This window comes from Rattus rattus, chromosome 2, assembly GCF_011064425.1.
Source record: "Rattus rattus isolate New Zealand chromosome 2, Rrattus_CSIRO_v1, whole genome shotgun sequence".
Classification (NCBI taxonomy): Eukaryota; Metazoa; Chordata; class Mammalia; order Rodentia; family Muridae; genus Rattus; species Rattus rattus.
In genome coordinates this window covers 131,753,837-131,771,973 of record NC_046155.1, presented here as the reverse complement: position 1 = coordinate 131,771,973, position 18,137 = coordinate 131,753,837, and the positions used below count along the sequence as shown (strand labels likewise).

The window sequence follows — 18,137 nt, the reverse complement described above, 5'->3', positions numbered from 1 at the left end:
AGGAAAGAAATGAAGGAGCACTAAAGGAGAGAAGAACAGGAGTGAAGCTCAATGGAGTCATGCCACTTATCAGATAGAAAGGTTGTCTTGTCCTGTGAGATCCCCGAGTACTGGAACTGACAGGGGATGAGAGCTTCAGGCAGAAACATTAGGGCGCAGGATAAATTTTTTCCCCTAAGGTGTTTGCCAGATATGAAGCCCATTGCTTCACAGGAGGCAAGACCTTTGTTGCTAAATGTGTAAATAATCAAGGCTGATTCATTTTGGCTTTATGTTAGCTGTGTGTGTATGCCTGAGCATGCATATGTGTTCTGTATTTACCTATGTGTATGTATATGCCTATGCTCATGTGTACTTGTGTTTGTGAATGTCTTCATATGTATGAATGTGAAATACTTGCAGATATGTATGGATGTGCTAATCTGTATAGGGAAGGTGCATATGCCTTTGCAAATCCTTTGCAAATGCCTGAGATATTAATTTAATAAATAAATCAATCAACATATGCAAATTTAGCTCATTTAAGATGTAAAGTTTTGTTTTCTCCAAAGTTATCAAGGTTGATTTTGTTTGTCCCCTTGATTCAGATTAAGTAGTAGATAGTGTAACCAGTCATTCTTCGATTGGATTTGAGGCTTGCATCACAGAAAGTAGACCTGGAGTGGTATTGTAAACCTGGTCACCCATAGTTGGGGAAGTCATAGGTCCTAGTGAGGAACTAAACACTGTTATTTAGCTAAATTGGCATAGCATCACATTGTATTCTAAATGTTTTTGTTTCTACCAATGGTCAATTTATAGCCTTAATCACAATCTGAGAAACCTCTTTTTTCCTGTGTAGTGTGGTGAGGGTGTACAAGGTACCAAGAGACAGTGACACATGGGGGCTTTGTCTGCCTTAAGTAAAACATGTATACCACATACTCCAAGGCTCAGAGAACATTGAGGTGGAGGAGGGGGTGCAGAAAGGAGGCAAAATCTGGAAGATTGGAAAAGGGCGTCCAGATGTTATCTGCTGTGAAAGATACAGTCACTACAGTTTTGAACTCACAGGAACTGTGTACAGGCGCCTGTACTGGATCTGCACAAGAATGGCCCCATCAACAGTGAGCAGTGCTTGGAAGAGGGCCTCAGGGGAGCCTAAACCTCTCTGCTCAGTGCTTTGCTACTGATAGATTCCGGGAGTGGTAGAATCAGTTTTCTTCAGTTGTGAACCCAATGGCAGGTTCCAAGGAATACTTCTGATTCAGCGATCATAGTGATGACCTTTGTGAAACTAAATGGGGATCTAAAATAATGCCATATGGGAACGGGGCCGGTAGGAAGGGTTAACAGGGCTAAATGAAGATAATAAATGGGGGAGGGGGAGATAATCAAAATTATAAAACTGTCAAAAACCAAAACCAACCAAACAAAAATTAAACCTCAGTTAAAGGAAGACACTGAAAAGGAAGAGGAAGGGCGGGGAACCATGGCAGCTCTGGTTGCTGTGTGCAGCAGTGTGGGGAAGAAGACCTTGACAACTGCGGCTGGCGGCTTCACGGATCTCGGAACTCACGTGGTTTCTGTGCTGTGGAGATGATGTTTTTCACAGTATGAACAGGTAACCAGCAATGAGGACCTGCCAATCCCCGTGGAAAACCCCTCTAAGGAGCCTCTTAAGTGTGTCTTGTGTGAGAAACGCGTAGATTACAAGAATGTGCAGCTTTTGTCCCCGTTTATTTCTCCATTTATCGGGTGCATTTACAGAAGACACATAATAGGTCTTTGTGGAAAGAAACAGAGGGAAATAACTAAAGCCACTGAGAGAGCTCAGAAAATGAGACTAATGCCAGTTACATACAAGGATCCTGCATATCTCAAAGACCCTAAAGTTTGTAACATCCAATATCGAGAATAAATTTTATAAAGTTCCTGCCCCACAACCCCCCAAAAGAAAAGCACCTAGAAGATTTCCAAAGCCCACTTCTGTGCGTGCGTGTGCGCGTGCGTGTGTGTGTGTGTGTGTGTGTGTGTGTGTGTGTGTGTGTGTGTGTGTGAGTGACAATGTGGGCATATGTGAATATGAATGGAGAGAAAAGAATCAAGGGAGAAGCCATTTTGAGATTTAGCAAACTGAACTATGGGAGCTAAGAGTAGTTTCCTAAGAAGTTTGTCCCAATTAATGTTTTATTTTTATTTTTTTTCAACTTGACACAAACCAGTTATTTGGGAAGAAGGAAACTTAACTGAGTCTATGTTTGTGTGTGTGAGTGCCTGTGTGTGACTGTGTTCGTGTTTGTGTGTCTGTGTGTATGGGAATGTCTGTGAGTGTGTGTGTGTGTGTGTGTGTGTGTGTGTGTGTGTGTGTGTGTGTGTGAGATTATATTTCCAGAAGCAGTTTGATTATGAGATTCTGAATTCATCACTTGGTTAACTCCTTAAAGGATTCATGACAGGGTGGCCTTGTTGGTAGGCATGAGAGGGGCTTAGTTGAAAGAAGTCATTGGAGGGGACTTTGGGCATATCGTGGTTTTCCCCTTCTCCCCTTCCCATGCTCCAAGTTTCCAGGTCACAGATAAATGAAGAGCAACCCTGAGTTCCCACTGTGCAGGGGCCAGTCAGCCTTGGACTGAACCTGAAACCAGGTGTAAAAATAACCTCCTCCTTCCTTGGGTTGCTTATGTTGGATGTTTTGTTCCTGAAGATGAAAAGGAATCTAATCTCCCCAGGGTAACAAAGATTCCCAACCTCATTGACCATCCATGAGTCCCTTACTGTAAGGCAGACACAGCACAAAGCTACAATGGATGTACAGATAGACAAGGGCCTCTGAACATATAGCATACATAGGTTCAGTGGCAGCTTAAAGAGGCAAGGGATAGTACAGTGTTTGTGCTGTGGGGTGTTTGAGTAGGGATTGGTCTAGGCTGAAGTCTGTCAGTTACTTAATATGGATGAATTTGTTGGTTAGCATGAGGAAAGAATTTCGAGGCAAGGCCCTGGAAACTTGGAGAAGTGCAGGTGTCTTGGGGTGGGTTCTTTATGTATGGAGCCTATAGAGAAACCAGGTGAAAGGAATTCTCTTTGGGTCTGTTAAAGTCGAGGGCCTTCACTTTAAGATCGATGGCATTTGGAGGGTTCTTAGTAGGACACATCCATTAGATGCTTGCCCTGGCAGTATGGCAGGGAGTCCCCAGTGGTGGGATTGTCGTGTTACCTGATATTTAGTAGCATCCCTGACTCTCTCCTCACTGGTTGCCGATAACACCATCATGAGTCCCAAGATAGGGAACTGAAAAAGTAACTCCAGACATTGCCAAACATCCCCTGGGGATTAGGTGGTGAGGAGAGTCACTGCTGTTTGAGAACTCTTGTCCTTAAGGGATGAAATAGATATTTTAATCTGAATTTATATGGGAGATAATGGTGGAAATGTGGTTAGGAGGTATTAAGTAGAATTGGCAGGTTTTGGGTAGATGTGAATATGAGGAAGAAAAAAAAATCAAGGATGAATCCACTTTGAGGTTCAGCAAACCGAATTGTGGAAGTTAAGAGTAGTTACCTAAGAAGAAGATTGTCCTGATTAATGTTTTTTTTTTCTCTTTCTTTCTCAGTTTGAGTCATTTGGGAAGAGGGAACCTCAATTGAGAAAATGTCCTTACCAGATTGTGAGTCTGTGGCACTTTTTCTTGATTAATAATTGATGAGGGAAGGCCTAGCCAACTGTGTATGGTGTCACCTACTCACTCCCACCCCTGGCGGGCTCTTGGATTGTACAAGAAAGCAAGCTTAGCAAGGCATGGGAACAAACCAGTAAGAAGCTTTCCTACATGGCTTCTGCTTCAGGTCCTACCTCCAGGTTCCTGCCTGGAGTTCCCTCAGTGGCGACCTGAGAGTTGTAAGCTGAAGTGAACCCCCTCCACTCCAACTTGGTTTTGGTCATTGTGTTTTGTCATAGAAATAGAAACCTTAACTAAGACAGTGAGGAATTCCATTTTGGGGAATTCTGACTTTGGAGAGCCTGAAGGGCATCCACTAAAGAATGCATGAATCATGGGTTCAGGAGAGTCTTGGACGGGCCCTGACTCAGAGTTTGGCAAGCAAAGGCCATGGACCCATAAGGGCTGGTTGAAGTCATGCCCTTCTTGGCTCATTAACAGCATCACAGGATTGGAAGTCCTGGGTGCATTTACCAGTCACAGTTCTCATCCCCGAGACAAAATAACTGGTGGAAATGATTTCCTGGAAGAAGGATTTGGTTTAGTTTGTGATTTCGGAAGCTTTGGTCCATGGTTACTTAACATCATACACTTGGGCAAACACTGTGGAGGAGGAAACATGGGAGAAGTTTTCACTTTTTGATGGCTAAGAAGGAAAGAGTGAGACCAAAAGGGGGCAGGGAGGACATATCGTCAAGGGCCTGCTGCCAGTGACCTACTTCCATCAGCTGGTACCCACCTCCCAATGTTCCCGGTGCCTCCCCGGTATCACACCCTAGCTATCAATCAAACACCGAAAACCCTAGCCTGTACATGTCATCCTAAAACTATGATGGTACCCAAGAGTTTGAGAGACTGTTTATAGGAATGCGTAGCCAGTGTGGATGCTCAGTACTGCCCGGCCATCCCCAGTGGCCACCACACTGGGGAAAGATCCACATGGCTTCCCAGCTAAGGAGGGAAGGCCCAGCAAGCCTGACCTTTCCTGCTCTCGGCAGCTGAAGTGCTTCTTAAGTGATGGCTGAATGGTGGAAGCTATTACTCTAACTGTAATTTGTAATGGCTTTCTATCGCTTTTGAGAGAGCCAGGGCTCCTTGGGATGAAAGGTGACTTTTAAAAGTCAGTAATTATACTTCCAGGGATGTCTCTGGCACGGTGCATAACTACAGTATGCAGGGCATCCAAGAATTCACTCCTGGACAGGGCTTAGATTAATCATGGTTTCAATGCCCAGAGAACATGTTCTCAGTAGTTAACCATCCTTTTTCCTGCTCCTTAAACCGTGGACCTTGTAATCAAAAAAATAGACACACCCTCAACTACAGCAGGCCGCTGTACTAAATAAAAAAATTATAGTTATTATACGCAGACTTCATACAGAGCGAAGTCTAGTTACAACACATCTGGTAAACTCCATTAAAGAACTGACTTATGTTCGGCTTGTGTTTTAATTAGCCCGTGACAACAAAGAATCAAAGGCTACCCCGCTCTGGTGGTTTCGATATTTACGACCACCTTCACCTGCACTTACACACAGGTTTATGGAGTGTTAAAAAAGGGAAGAGGCCGAGTGGTGTTGTCTAGACCATTTACTGTTTGTACATCAGTTAGGAGGTTCGTTTCTCGGCCAGCCAGATGTGTGCACTGGCCTTCAGAGTTCACGGGATGCTGTGTTTTCAAACCATTTGGGGGCAAAGATGGTCTCATCTTCCAGGACAGGATTTAAGATCATTCGGATTTCTCTGTGGCTTTGCGAGGCTGTTTTAACAATGTAGTTTAGGAAAAAAGAACACACTCTATGAGGTGATATTCAAGCACAACCTCATGCTTCTGATTGAGGACGGGTCTCAGGATCCACTGGGGGAAAAACTTTTTTTTCAGAGTGGATATTGAACCCCTAAATACTTTCATCCCTAGTCTACCTAACCAGCTTCACAGTGCAAACAAGTGCTGAGAAGGTCAATGGGAAAGGCTCTAAGAAATTTTGCTATAAAATCTTCTGGATTTTGATATCAATCAGGTGGAGCTAGAGACGTAACTCAATTGTAGAGTGCTTACAGAGCATCCATAAAAGGGGATGTCCTTGGCCCTGCCAAGGTTGGACCCTCAGTGTAGGGGATTGCTGGGCGGGTGCGGCAAAGGGGGTGGATGGGAAGGGGAACATGGGGATAGAAGGGGAGGGGGAGTGGTTAGGGGACTGATGGACAGGAAACCAGGAAAGGGAATAACATTTGAAATGTAAATAAGAAATACTCAATTTAATAAAAATGTAAGAAACAAAACAAAAACCAAAACAAACAAACAGACAGACACAGAGCATCCACAAAGCCCTGGCTTCCATCCCTAACACAAAGTTAGGTGTGGTAGGTAGTTCTTGCCTCTAATCGTAGCCCTCTAGAGGACACAGAAGAATCAGAAGTTCAAGATCATCCTCAGCTGCGTAGGAAGTTCTGGGCCAGACAGGGACACACAGGACACTGTCTGGGAAACACACGGCCATGTCTTTTTAATCTATCATATGCATACATTTGTTCTGCAAGTTTCATGTAATAAATTCATCTATATGTAACCCATTTCTAGTGGCACGAAGGAGTCACATGCTGAGCCTGGAAAACCGCTTTAGAGGAAACCATCTGTACTGGTTCCTGAACACTGGGCTTCCTGGAAGAATTCACATCCTCCTCCTTGCTGCTCTGAGATCACCCCTGTCAGCCTCCACACAGGCACTGATGTAAGGAATCAGGTCTACTTCTTGATTGCTTTCATCCTAACTACTTTCCCTATTCTTCTTTCTTTTCATTTGAAAAGACCCATGTCTGTCAGTATAGTAAACAGGCAGGAAGTGGAAAACGTCACTGTGTGGTGCATTGTAATCGCCCTTCCCATGGAGGAGTGGGATGCCACAGCACCCAAATACACCCCTCAGGTTTCCTTTCAATTCTTTTCCTCCCCTGTTTCACCAAAGGAACCATTCTGGATCCACATCAGATTAATTTCATAAACAGAATGCATTTCTTCTCACTTCTCTGAGATTCATCCATGCAATGCTACTGCACATGGCTATCACATGGCTATCACATGACTATCACATGGCTATCACATGCCTCTCACATGCCTCTCACATGACTATCACATGCCTCTCACATGCCTCTCACATGACTATCACATGCCTCTCACATGCCTCTCACGTGGCTGTCACATGCCTCTCACATGGCTATCACATGGCTATAGTTTTTTTTTTGTTGTTGTTCAGGTTATTATTGGAAATTTGCTTGTGTATAGTTTGGGCCTGTTGTCAGTAAGGACTGGATATTTGCTTGCCCATGGTACATGCAAGTATTTCTCTTCCGCCATGTCCAGCTGGTGGGCTGACTTCTGATAAACCAGGGTACTCCTTAGGGTTTAAAGAATGTTAATAAAGTCAGGCCTGACTTGGTCTTTAGGTATCGTCTCCACTGCACGGTTGCAGGATGTTTGCCGTAAGCCTCGTCATTGATGGTCTCCCAGTGTTGTCTCTGTGAGCCAGTGCACACCTGATGTCAGTGGGACACACCGCAACTCACAGTGTGGTCCCTGTGTTTGCAGCATAAGCGCTACCTGGGAGTTTGGGAAAGGGGTTCATTCGATTGTCTTCCTAAACCTACAGTCAGATAAAGGACTTAGCCCAGCACTGAAGAGGTCCTCTGGAAAATTCTCATGCCCACTAAAATCTATTCTCCACCTGTGTCATATATCTCAGCATCCACACAGAAGGGGTGCACAGAAGGAAATGGATTTAGTTATTTTCCACTCATCCAACCAGCTCCTGCTAAGCACCTGTCAGGTCCCTAGCTCTGCTCTGCTCAGTAAGCGTGTGGGATGTAAAAAAGAGTTAGTGACTGTCCTTGACCTTAGGAAGCTCAGAGCCAGCAAATGGATATTGTGTAAGGTGATGGGTGCCACGGAAGCAGGAGAAGGGGGACAGCCACTTCTCCCAGGGAGTTCTGAATATGTTCCATCTAGGAGGTGAGCTGTGCGTCTCGATACTAGTTGAACTAAGTCATCGAGGAGCTTCCTAAGCAGAACCAGTTAATGCTGGTGGCTGTTTGCTTCTCAGATGCGAAAGTGCCCTGATTTGTGTTAGCCTAACTTCTGAAACCAGATGCTTGAAACATACCAGACAAGCACTGAGTGTTGGATAAATACTTTGTCTATATTTATTTCTCGGGGATCTTGCATTTCATGCCTTTGGCCTTCAATTATGAGGTGCCTGTTGCAGGACAGGAACTCTACTACCTGCTGAGTCGGGGAGGTGAGTGGAAATGCATGTAACGTGGGTGCTGAGGATAAACCCAGTCTCTTTATGTCTGACTGCCCTGAGTGTTCCTAGTGGCTGTAGCTCCTACCAATCCTGCCATATTTCTGGTTGCCATGGTCGCTATACCATGGCAAGTATCAACTTGGTTGTATTAGCAAACACTTTGAATATTTTCTTGGTAAGATCTACCCAAATAGCTGTGGGGTTGCTCCAGATTATGTGTTTGGTCTGTCTGATCCAAGGAGGGATGGCCATGAGAAGGCTCTTCTCAGTTCTTTGGGGTGCTTTATATGAGGTAAAAGGGTTCTTTGATGGCAGTATATAACACACTGAAACTAGATAGATGAAAGGCAGACTTATGGTTACTCACACACGGGAATGAGAGGATGCTGCCAACAAGAACCGCAGAGGAGACCGCCCCAGGGACAGGCTAACTGAGGCTAATTCTACAGGGACAGCTTCTGTATGGAACACAGGGTGGGGCTGACAGGGCTCCTGTGCTTCAAGAGGGGGTGAGTGATCAGAAGGCATGTGTGGGAACTGAGGTGTAGTGACCCCTGCTCTAGCCAGTGACCAGTGCCAGTACTTGGCCCTGGGCTAGGTAGAGCAGGTGCACAGTGGCCTGAAAGTGTGGTAGCCAGGTAAAGGAAGTGGTAGAGATCTAGACTTCATCAGCTGCTTTGGATGGAGAGTCGGCCAGTCTCAAGTCAGGACCCCAAAACCAAAAGAAGACAGCATTTTAGGATAAAACATTGTATTTACATAGGAAAGACCATGGAATGGTGAAATCCCACTTTGCGGCAACGAAGCATTTACAGTCTTTAGTGGTGGCCTCTTACCCTCTGTCGCCGACTTTTCTGCTTGTGCAGTGGAGAGGTTTTGAGTGCTCAGAACAGAAGGAATTCTGCTGCAGTTTAGCAAGTTAACGTAAATTACACACAGCATTCCCATCCGACTGAAGGAATGAGATAGGCCCGTGAACCTCAACTTTAAGTTACTTGTGACTGAAGATAGCGTTGGAACATTGGGGTTGGTAAAATAAACGCTCTTGGCTTTCGTTTGCAAACAAAGCAAATCCACAAGGCCTGGCCGTGTTAAGCAAGAGTGCTCTGGCCCAGAGCCTACACACCTTTACTGGGGGACAGGTCACAAAGGGAAGTGGCCTGTTTACCTATCTAAAGGTTTCCAGTTGATGCTAGCAATGCTCCAATGCCCTTTTTCTGGGGTGAGTCAGTGTACCATCTAGCAGAGCAAGAGATAGGAGTGATGCCATAAACAAGCCTCCGGGATTTCGGAGTCCATTTGTCTTTACTGGAATCTGTAAGTGTCAGGAATTAGGGGGCGAGGGTTGAGCTCATCTCAAAGCCTCCACTCTTAACTCTGCAAACCAGAGGTTTCAGTTTTTGCCTTCGGTTCTCCTCGTGCAGCAACAGCTCTGGCGGCCAGCTGCACACTTGAGTGCTCTCAACCGTGGTGTGGCTGGACTGGACATTTAGCAAGGACAATTAGGTCCACACAGGCCTCCATACAATTCCTTTCCCAGTAAAGCTCCTGTCTTGCTGGAACGGCCCAGAGATGCAGATCTGAAGTTCATGAAGAGAGACTGGACTGCATCTATATTTAAAGCATTTGTGTCCGAGGACGCAGGAGTGGAGGAGTGGGATGTTATTCTTGGTGGGTGTTCTGTCTGGAAGCCCAAGCATCTCCATCCTCTCTTATCAGTCCCATCTCTTAATTCATTGCTTTTTTTTTTTTTTTTAAATCAACCAACTTCCACATTAAAAACAAAACCGAACAAGACAGAAGCCATCGCCAATGTGCTTATTTTAGCAAGTTTATTTTTTAAGAAGATAAAAATCAATACTCTCCCTTGCATGACTGACGTCCTGGGGGATCATCTACAGGAATCATAGTTAAATTGCTGCTAGTCGGTCTGTGTGAAAGAAAAGGTCAATATTTTTTTTTCCCTAGGAAGAAAGTGCGCTGCTTTCCTCTTGGGAGACAAGAGAATGCCGAGGTGGTAAATTACTGGATTTTGTGATTCCGAGGGATAATTCTACCCTTTGAATGAAGACACTCTCCCACTCCCTGTCTGATTCTTCCTCTCATCTTTTTTGCATGCTTAACTTGGAACTTCATCTGGTCTGTGTCACCAACTTATCCTTACAACTGCCCAGCACGACTAACCCCTCAGCTCAGGAATGTAGGATGCAGCTTTGCAGGTTGTCTGTGAGAACTTCAGGTGTGAGACTCTTGGCCAGCGGGACACTTTGAGATTATGAGGAGGCAAGAACCTCCCATATCAGATGCTTCAAACCCCCTACATTCTTAACACTTACCCACATTGCATGTCCTCTGCCGGTCAGCAGGGCCCTCTCTTCGATGGGGTCATGCTGAGATGTGCACTGAAGGAGACCACTTGCCTTTGCAATGTGATAGCTATGGAGCAACCGAATTAAGCCTGACTCTTAATGCTTCGCCTTTACAGGGCAACATGGGTTACTTACATTTCATTGGCCTACACCAAGACATATGAGGCATGCCCAGAAGGAAGATAGAATCAGATTGTATGTGAATAGCTCTCAGGATGACTACAATGCCAACGCCAATAAATTGGAGTTGTAAGTTCAAAAGACCCTACAAGATACCCTTTTCTGGATTATTCCTACGACTCTTAAATTTCTGAACGAGTTCAAGGGTCTTTTCTCTAGTATAGGGGCCTTCTATGTATACTCAATCTCTTGGGAGTTTTACTGGTGAGGGGACCTCACCGCCTCTCATGGTTACTATTGCATTTCTGAGAGGCTCTTGTTTACTTTAACCTCTTGGTGCGCTTGGAGCTAGGGCTCCTCTGTCCTCAGTCTGTGGCCTTGGTTATGAAGGTCACCTAGGTCTCTCTCTCTCTCTCCCCCCTCTCCTTTCCCCCTCTCTGTTTCTCTGTGTTTCTCTCTCTCTGTGTTTCTCTCTCTCTCTCTCTCTCTCTCTCTCTCTCTCTCTCTCTCTCTCTCTCTCCAAAATAGGACTATCATTCGTATTTGAATAAGTTGAGCTATGGAACGAATGAAATACAATGAAGTCATCTATACTTGCACACCAAGGCTATGTCCTTGCAGTGTTCTGACATAGGGTGCGGAAAAACTGAAGGAAAAGTGAACTCTGTGTGTGTGTGTGTGTGTGTGTGTGTGTGTGTGTGTGTTTGTGTCTGCTAATTGTAAATAGAAAAATTATTAAGTAATTATGAGTATAAGTCTATCTACCCATCCATCATCTGTGTATTATGTATCTATCTTTCTATGTATGTGTGTATGTATGTATCTATCTATCATCTATCTATCATCTATCTATCTATCTATCTATCTATCTATCTATCTATCTATCTATCTATCTATCTATCTATCTATCTGTGTATCTATCTGTGTATCTATCTATCTATCTATCTATCTATCTATCTATCTATCTATCTATCTATCTATCTATCTATCTGTGTATCTATCTGTGTATCTATCTATCTATCTATCTATCTATCTATCTATCTATCTATCTATCTATCTATCTATTTATCTATCTATCCTGTTTAGTTTTGCTTTGTTTTTTTGAGACAGAGTTTCTCTGTGTAGTCCTGGCTGTTTTGGAACTCTCTCAGTGTAGACCAGGCTGGCCTTAGACCCAGAATCTGCCTGCCTCTGCCTCCTGAGTGCTGGGATTAAAGGCGTTAGCCACCACACCCATCTTCTGTTTAGTTTCTTCTGAAGTGGTCACAGCTAGCGTCACCTGGGCAGAAGGAACCTCGATTTAGAAAATGTTCCCATCAGATTAGCCGATTTTCTTCATTGGTAATTGATGTGAGAGGGTCAGGCCCGCTGTGGGTGGTCCAGGCTGAGTAAGCCACAAGGGAAAAGCCAGTAAGCCGCTTTCCTTCATGGCCTCTGCTTCAGTTCCTGCCTCAACTTCCCCGGTGATGAAGGGGAAACAGCAGGATTAAATGAACAGTTTCCTCTCCGATTAGGTTTTGGTCAATGTTTTAACATAGAAAATAAAAAACTAAGCAGAGCACTCCATATCTATATCAGGATTCTTGGAGCTAAGTCGTTGTTTTAAAACCTTAGAATTCTGGTGGCAAAGCAGCTTATTTATAAATTGCTCAGTAATATCAGTAAGGTATTTATTAAAAGATGGGCCTTTTATTTTTATCCCTTTCTCCGCTTCTAATTTGCTGGCTGGAGTGTATCTCCTTCTCATTCTTTGCTTACTTTAAATTATTCATGCCTCGCTTTCTATCCAGAGGTCTATATTTACCCCATAGAATATTATGGGATTGGCTACAACTTCAGGTATCTCGGGACTATTTTGAATTCCATGTTGTCTAGCCCACCTTCTCAAATCAGCGAGTGAGTGTGTGTCTCCCACAGCGTCTAGCGCTTAGGGAGTCCTTGCCACCTGGTCACTTTCCTCTTTCCTTTGGGTAATCTTGGAGGACATTGGAGCTCCACCTCCCACTGTTTTAAACTCAAGAGGCTAAATGGAATTCAGAAACATGTTGCCTGTCATTGCCCTTCATAAAATATTACCGTCATTGTGGACAAATGACTGCCGAGGACATCTGGTTATTCTCTGAGTTATGGCGGCAGAGCAAGGCAATGGCTCTTTGAAGAATGGCTAAAGGCATTCAAGAACAGTGGGCAAGCAAAATCGACCGTGGGGTCAAGGGAATGCCTCGCTGGAATCCGTTATTTGGATAAGAAGACAGATAGCGCCTCTCTTAGAAATTGGTTTGTTGAACGAAGGCAAGACGCTATAACTTTATTGGTAAATTGGACAAGGTCTCACTATGTAGTCCAGGATGGCCTGGAGTTTGCCATGCAGCTGCTCGCTCATGATCTTCCCGCCTTTGCTTCCCGTGTGCTGGAAGTGCAGACCCTCACTGCTGTGCCTGGCGTGGTCTGGTATTTATGTATCATTAGGCTCTCTTAAAAATAGTTCTCCATGTACTAATTTGGAAATTATTTTGATAAACACTCCCAGAGACAACTACGAAATAAAAATAACAATAATGTGAAATCTCAACTGTGGCCTAATAAAATTCGTGGGGTATATGAACTGAAATAACATGAAAAGCACAAGAAAAGCTTTGCTCAGGCCTAAATTTGCACACAGGATGCTCAAACCAGAAAGAACTCCGGCTGCCATGTTTGGATGCAAGTCTAGACGGTGTGAGGAACACAGGCAGAACTTGAACGCCACGCACCCGGGGACTCAATGCCGTTGGCATGCCCTTCAGCTCTCATTCAGGGACAAACGTCCTACTAGCTGTCTGTCCGCAGGGTCTCGGCCTCACTGCAAGTTAGGTGAATGGAAGATGCTGCTGCTGAAACTGAAACTCGCTTTTCTAGCTGCGATTTTTTACTAATTAATCATTAAAAAGGAGCCCTGCTTACCCGGGTTGATAGGTCTTTCAGGTACCTTGTATTTGAAAACTTCCCTGCATGCGTGTGTGTCTGCACTCATGCAAATGTGTGTGTTGCACGTGCAAGTGTGTGCATACGTGTGTGGAGAGAAGGCGGTCATTCCTCAGGCACCGTCTACTTTTGATTGTTTAGTAGCAGAAGGAACAATCAGTCTTCCCCTCTGGCAGAGGGGAGAAGTCACAGCATAATGACCGCCCCAGGTCCCCACTTCTTAGCGATATTGCTTTGGACATGTAGTCTCAGTACATGAATGTTGTAGGACATAGACTTTCTAACGTAATAGCAGGCCGATGTCACAAAGCACAGCTTGGAGGTAGCCTGACCCTCTCCCTCCTGTGCACCCTCCAGGTTGTGAGATGGGAACCTTCAGAGTTAAAAGAAAATGCATCACCGGGAGCCCCCATCATTTTCATCTGGCCGTTTCACCACTAGATGTTAGGGCTCAGTCTCCTGGTGTTTTAGTCTGGAGGTCGTGAACTCTGACTCTAGTGGCCTAGTGGGAAAGCCTCTGTCCACGGGAAGCCTTGTCCCACAAACTCCTCCCATGGTTTTCCCTAATCAATTTCCCTACCTTTCTTCTCAGCACAACTGACCCTGGTCCCTTCTCCTGACATTTCTGACTCTTTTTTTTTAAATTAGCATCTAACTTAACCAATCTGACTTCTTTAGTTTAAATATAATAAATTAGAAGTTGAGAAGTAAGCCCAATTAGTAAAGTGCTTGCAAGAGAGTTTAAATTTTCAGGACCCATGTAAAAAGCCAATATGGTGGCACGGACCTCTAACTTTAATGCTGAGAGGATGGAGATGGGCGCATCCCCAAAGCTCACTTGAAAAACAGGTGAGTTTCACTTTCAGTAAAAGATTCTGTCTCAAAAGAATAAGGTAGACAGTAATTGAAGAAGATACCTACTATTAACCTTTGGCCTCCACATTCACAAATATGTGTACATACACAAATGTGTGTGTGTACACACATGGAAATGTATGCACACATATACAAGTAAATATACAAAACAAAAAACCAATAAAAAACCCCAAGTTATGCTATCTTATGTCTCTTCCATCCCATCCACATTTTCTTGAATAGGCCTGGATTTTGTTTCATACATGCACGTGTTATTTCCAATGAGAAGTTTTGACAAAGGTAGTGCAAACAAGTGTTCAGTTTGGCATCTGGAACATGAAATCACTCTTAATAGTAGAGTACTAAGTACCTGGCTTCTCTTCGTCTGTGACTAAGGAAGTGAAAAATAGTCTTACTGAATACTTTAAGGAAAGTATTCTTATTTTTAATTCTTATTTTTTATTTTTTTATTTATATTTTAAATGTTATCCCTTGTTCTGGTTTCCCATCCATAAACTCCCTATCCCCTCCCCCTCTTCTATGAGGGTGTTCCCCAACCCAACCACCCAACCCTTCCCATCTTCCCACCCTGAAATTTCACTGCACTGGTGGGTCCAACCTTGGCAGGACCAAGTGCTTCTCCTTCCACTGGTGCCCAACAAGGCCATTCTCTGCTACACATGCAGCTGGAGCCATGGATCTGTCCATGTGTAGTCTTTGGGTAGTGGTTTAGTCCCCGGGAGCTCTGGTTGGTTGGCATTCCTGTTCATATGGGGTTGCAAACCCTTTCAGCTGGAAAAGAATCATTCTTCTGACACATTATTTAGCAAGGTGAGTGTGATTCCATGCCACCACCCAAGCCAATGGGACCAGGGGCACATTTGTCGAAAGCCTTTTGCCTGCCTGCATTTCTTTTTGTAGGTATAGGGATGCTGTCTCCCTTCAGTGGTGGGGTGAGGGCTGAAGGAACACCTAGTATCCGGCACAAACTAACTCCCCAACAGCTGTCCACTCTACATTGTCTCTGTGGGATCTTGCAGTGGTTTTGTTGAAAACATTCAGGGTTGTCTAAAATACAGGCTGTAGATCTCTCCTGATATTCATTCTTTCATGCATACCTAATTTGAAGTGATGTAACCGGATGACTCAGCTGCTTAAACAAAGGCCGGAAGGGCCTGGGAAGGTACCTCAGTGAAGACTGTTTCGCTCCCGGGAGCATCGTGGCCCAAGGGCAAAGATAGCACACAGTACATAGGGCTCAGCTCTGATCTTTATCAAGGGCTCCCAGTTCTCTGTGGAAAGGGGCAAGGGCTGCCCAGGGCTTGCCAAGGGTGGATCAGCTGCCCTCATCTAATCCTCTCAATAGTGATGGGCATCCACGGTTTCTTAGAAAGAGAAAGCCTGGGCTTAGACAGGTTGATACTTATGTGGTTTGGGTCCTAGAGCCAGTGAAACTTCACAGAGTCATATTCTCTCTCTCTCTCTCTCTCTCTCTCTCTCTCTCTCTCTCTCTCTCTCTCTGTCTCTCTCTCTCCTCTCTCTCTCTGAGCTTCTACACCAGCGACTGTCAACTGACGGTCCACAAATCCTATTGACATGTTTCCCTTCTTGCATTGGAATAAACCAATACTTCTTGACCTGCACATCAGAGAAGGCAACTAACTGACTTGAAGTCATCAGAGCATGAAATACAAGTGCCTGGGTCTGGGAGAGTCGCTCTCCGAGTCAAATGAGTCAAATGAAGGCAGCGTCCTCTCCGAGCTTAGAGGTTCTTCTTTCCACTTTGCAAGTTCTTGGAGTTGAATCCGTGCACCCCAATGTTTTTGGAATGAACCCCACCGCTGGTAGGGGTAGGATTTGGGCACTGTGTATAACTCCATTCAAACCCTCTCCATTGGCTCCTTCTACTGCCCTAAACAAGACGCTCTCTTCGAGTCATCACGTCTGGCTGGTTTAGTTCAGCACAACACAGGAGATGTGAGCCTTCTGGTATAAATCTCCAGACATTTTATGGACCAATAATTTTTAAGGTGTACACGGACTCTCACAGCCCGGTAATTACCCCTGACCTCCTTCCTGGACACTTCTCTGTATAGATCCACCTCTCGGCCCCATCTCTGGTATCTCTTTAGCTCCAAGGCTGGACTTGGAACTACCAAGCTCCTAATTATCCATCCTGCTCAGGGAACCTCTGTGTGGGATTCTCAGGCCAGCCTTTGATGGAGGGTTTGGTGTTGGGCTGGCGTGGAGGGGGGGGGTAGTGACTGACTTTGATTAAAGAGCTTCGATGAGTCAAGATAAAATGGAATCTTATTTCTTTCACAGCAAACTAATCTCGTGGACCAAACTTAAAAGGTGAGTTGTGGGAAATAAGTAAATTTGACCAAAATTTACTATACTTCCCGTCTCAAATCACTGCTGTTTGATCAAGTAAGGACTCATTCGATGATTCAGTGGAGTTTTTTTTTTTTTCCCCTTTTGTACCCCAGCTAAACCTGAGTAATTATTCTGGAACTCAAAACCACATTAAGTTCATTTACTGGCCCCCTCCCGAGCTGGTAAGCGCCATCCATGAGGACCGGACCACTCTACAAACATCGCTTACTGCCCTGCACAGCTCACACCTTAGCCGGGAGAAAGCATCCCGTGGTATTTACAAGAAAAGGGGAAGTCCTGTTAGACACCAGCACACTATGTGCTTTGCAAACTACCACAAAACGTGTGATTCTTTTCTTTAATTAAACTCACACCTCTCTTGGGGGGAAAAAGGAAAGACAGGGAAGAGGCCATGCTTCGAGTGATAATTGTCTTTTCTTTGATTTTCAAAAGTGAAAGAAATAATGGGAAGACAGAAACTCACCTAGTCGATAAACTAGCCTATTGTTAATTACCCTCGGAACACATACATGTATTGATCTGAAAATCTAGGTAGAGTGATTGACAGCAGTGAATCCCCATACTTCAGTCCCGAGGGACCAGGGACATGGTTTGTGGGTAGCCTGGGGCTAACAAGTAGGGTTCCTGGAGAAGTAGCAGGCTGCTACCAGTAGGTGGCAGCAGAGTTCCACGGATGGAAACAGATGCCCCTAACAATCGGGAATTTGTTCCCAAACCTAGGAAAGATTGCAGAGTTCCTGACTTTCAAATCCACTTCCCAAGGGGCACAGGAGGTCTCCGAAAAACCCAGAAGACTCTTTTCTGCCTCGCTGTACGTTCCATTTTGCACGTTTTTCATTTGGTTGGGAACTGGTAATGCCACTTTTAGATTTATTCTTCACACATCCCTCCTCCATCCCTCCTCTTGCCTTGCTTTCTTTTTGCTATATTTATAATTTCTTTTGTAGCTATCGTATCTACGTTAGGCATAGGGTAAAGTATAGCTAACTGGGCTTTAAACCTGCAGTTGTTCGTTTGTGGGCTGTGACTATGACAGGAAAGAAAGTCTCAGACATTTTTTGAACAACTTGTCTGATTTCTTTGGAAGGCACTCAGGTAGTTGATTATATTGGTTTGATCATTAAAAATGCATCCTCATGTAGATACCGCACAATAGACATAATGCAGTATATGAATCCAAGAATATATGTAGAACGATAGATACAGAGAACAATAGAATATATAAGAATGATACCGAATGAAGTCAGGTGTGAGACTTGCTTGGGCTTCTCAGCTCGTGGAAGATTTGCCAGTATCAAACTGTTGAGACACATTCATTCATTCATTCATTCATTCATTCATTCATTCATTCATTCATTCATTCATGCGTTCACTAATTTCCCCGTCATTTTCTTATCTACATTTTCCCTTGCGTTGCCTCCCCCTCCCCT

The 18,137-nt window shown here is 44.5% G+C and overlaps 1 pseudogene; it reads left to right on the top strand.

The window, feature by feature from the left end:
• Positions 1–1,471: 1,471 nt before the first annotated feature.
• On the top strand, positions 1,472–1,900 carry LOC116894288 (annotated as a pseudogene).
• Positions 1,901–18,137: the final 16,237 nt, after the last annotated feature.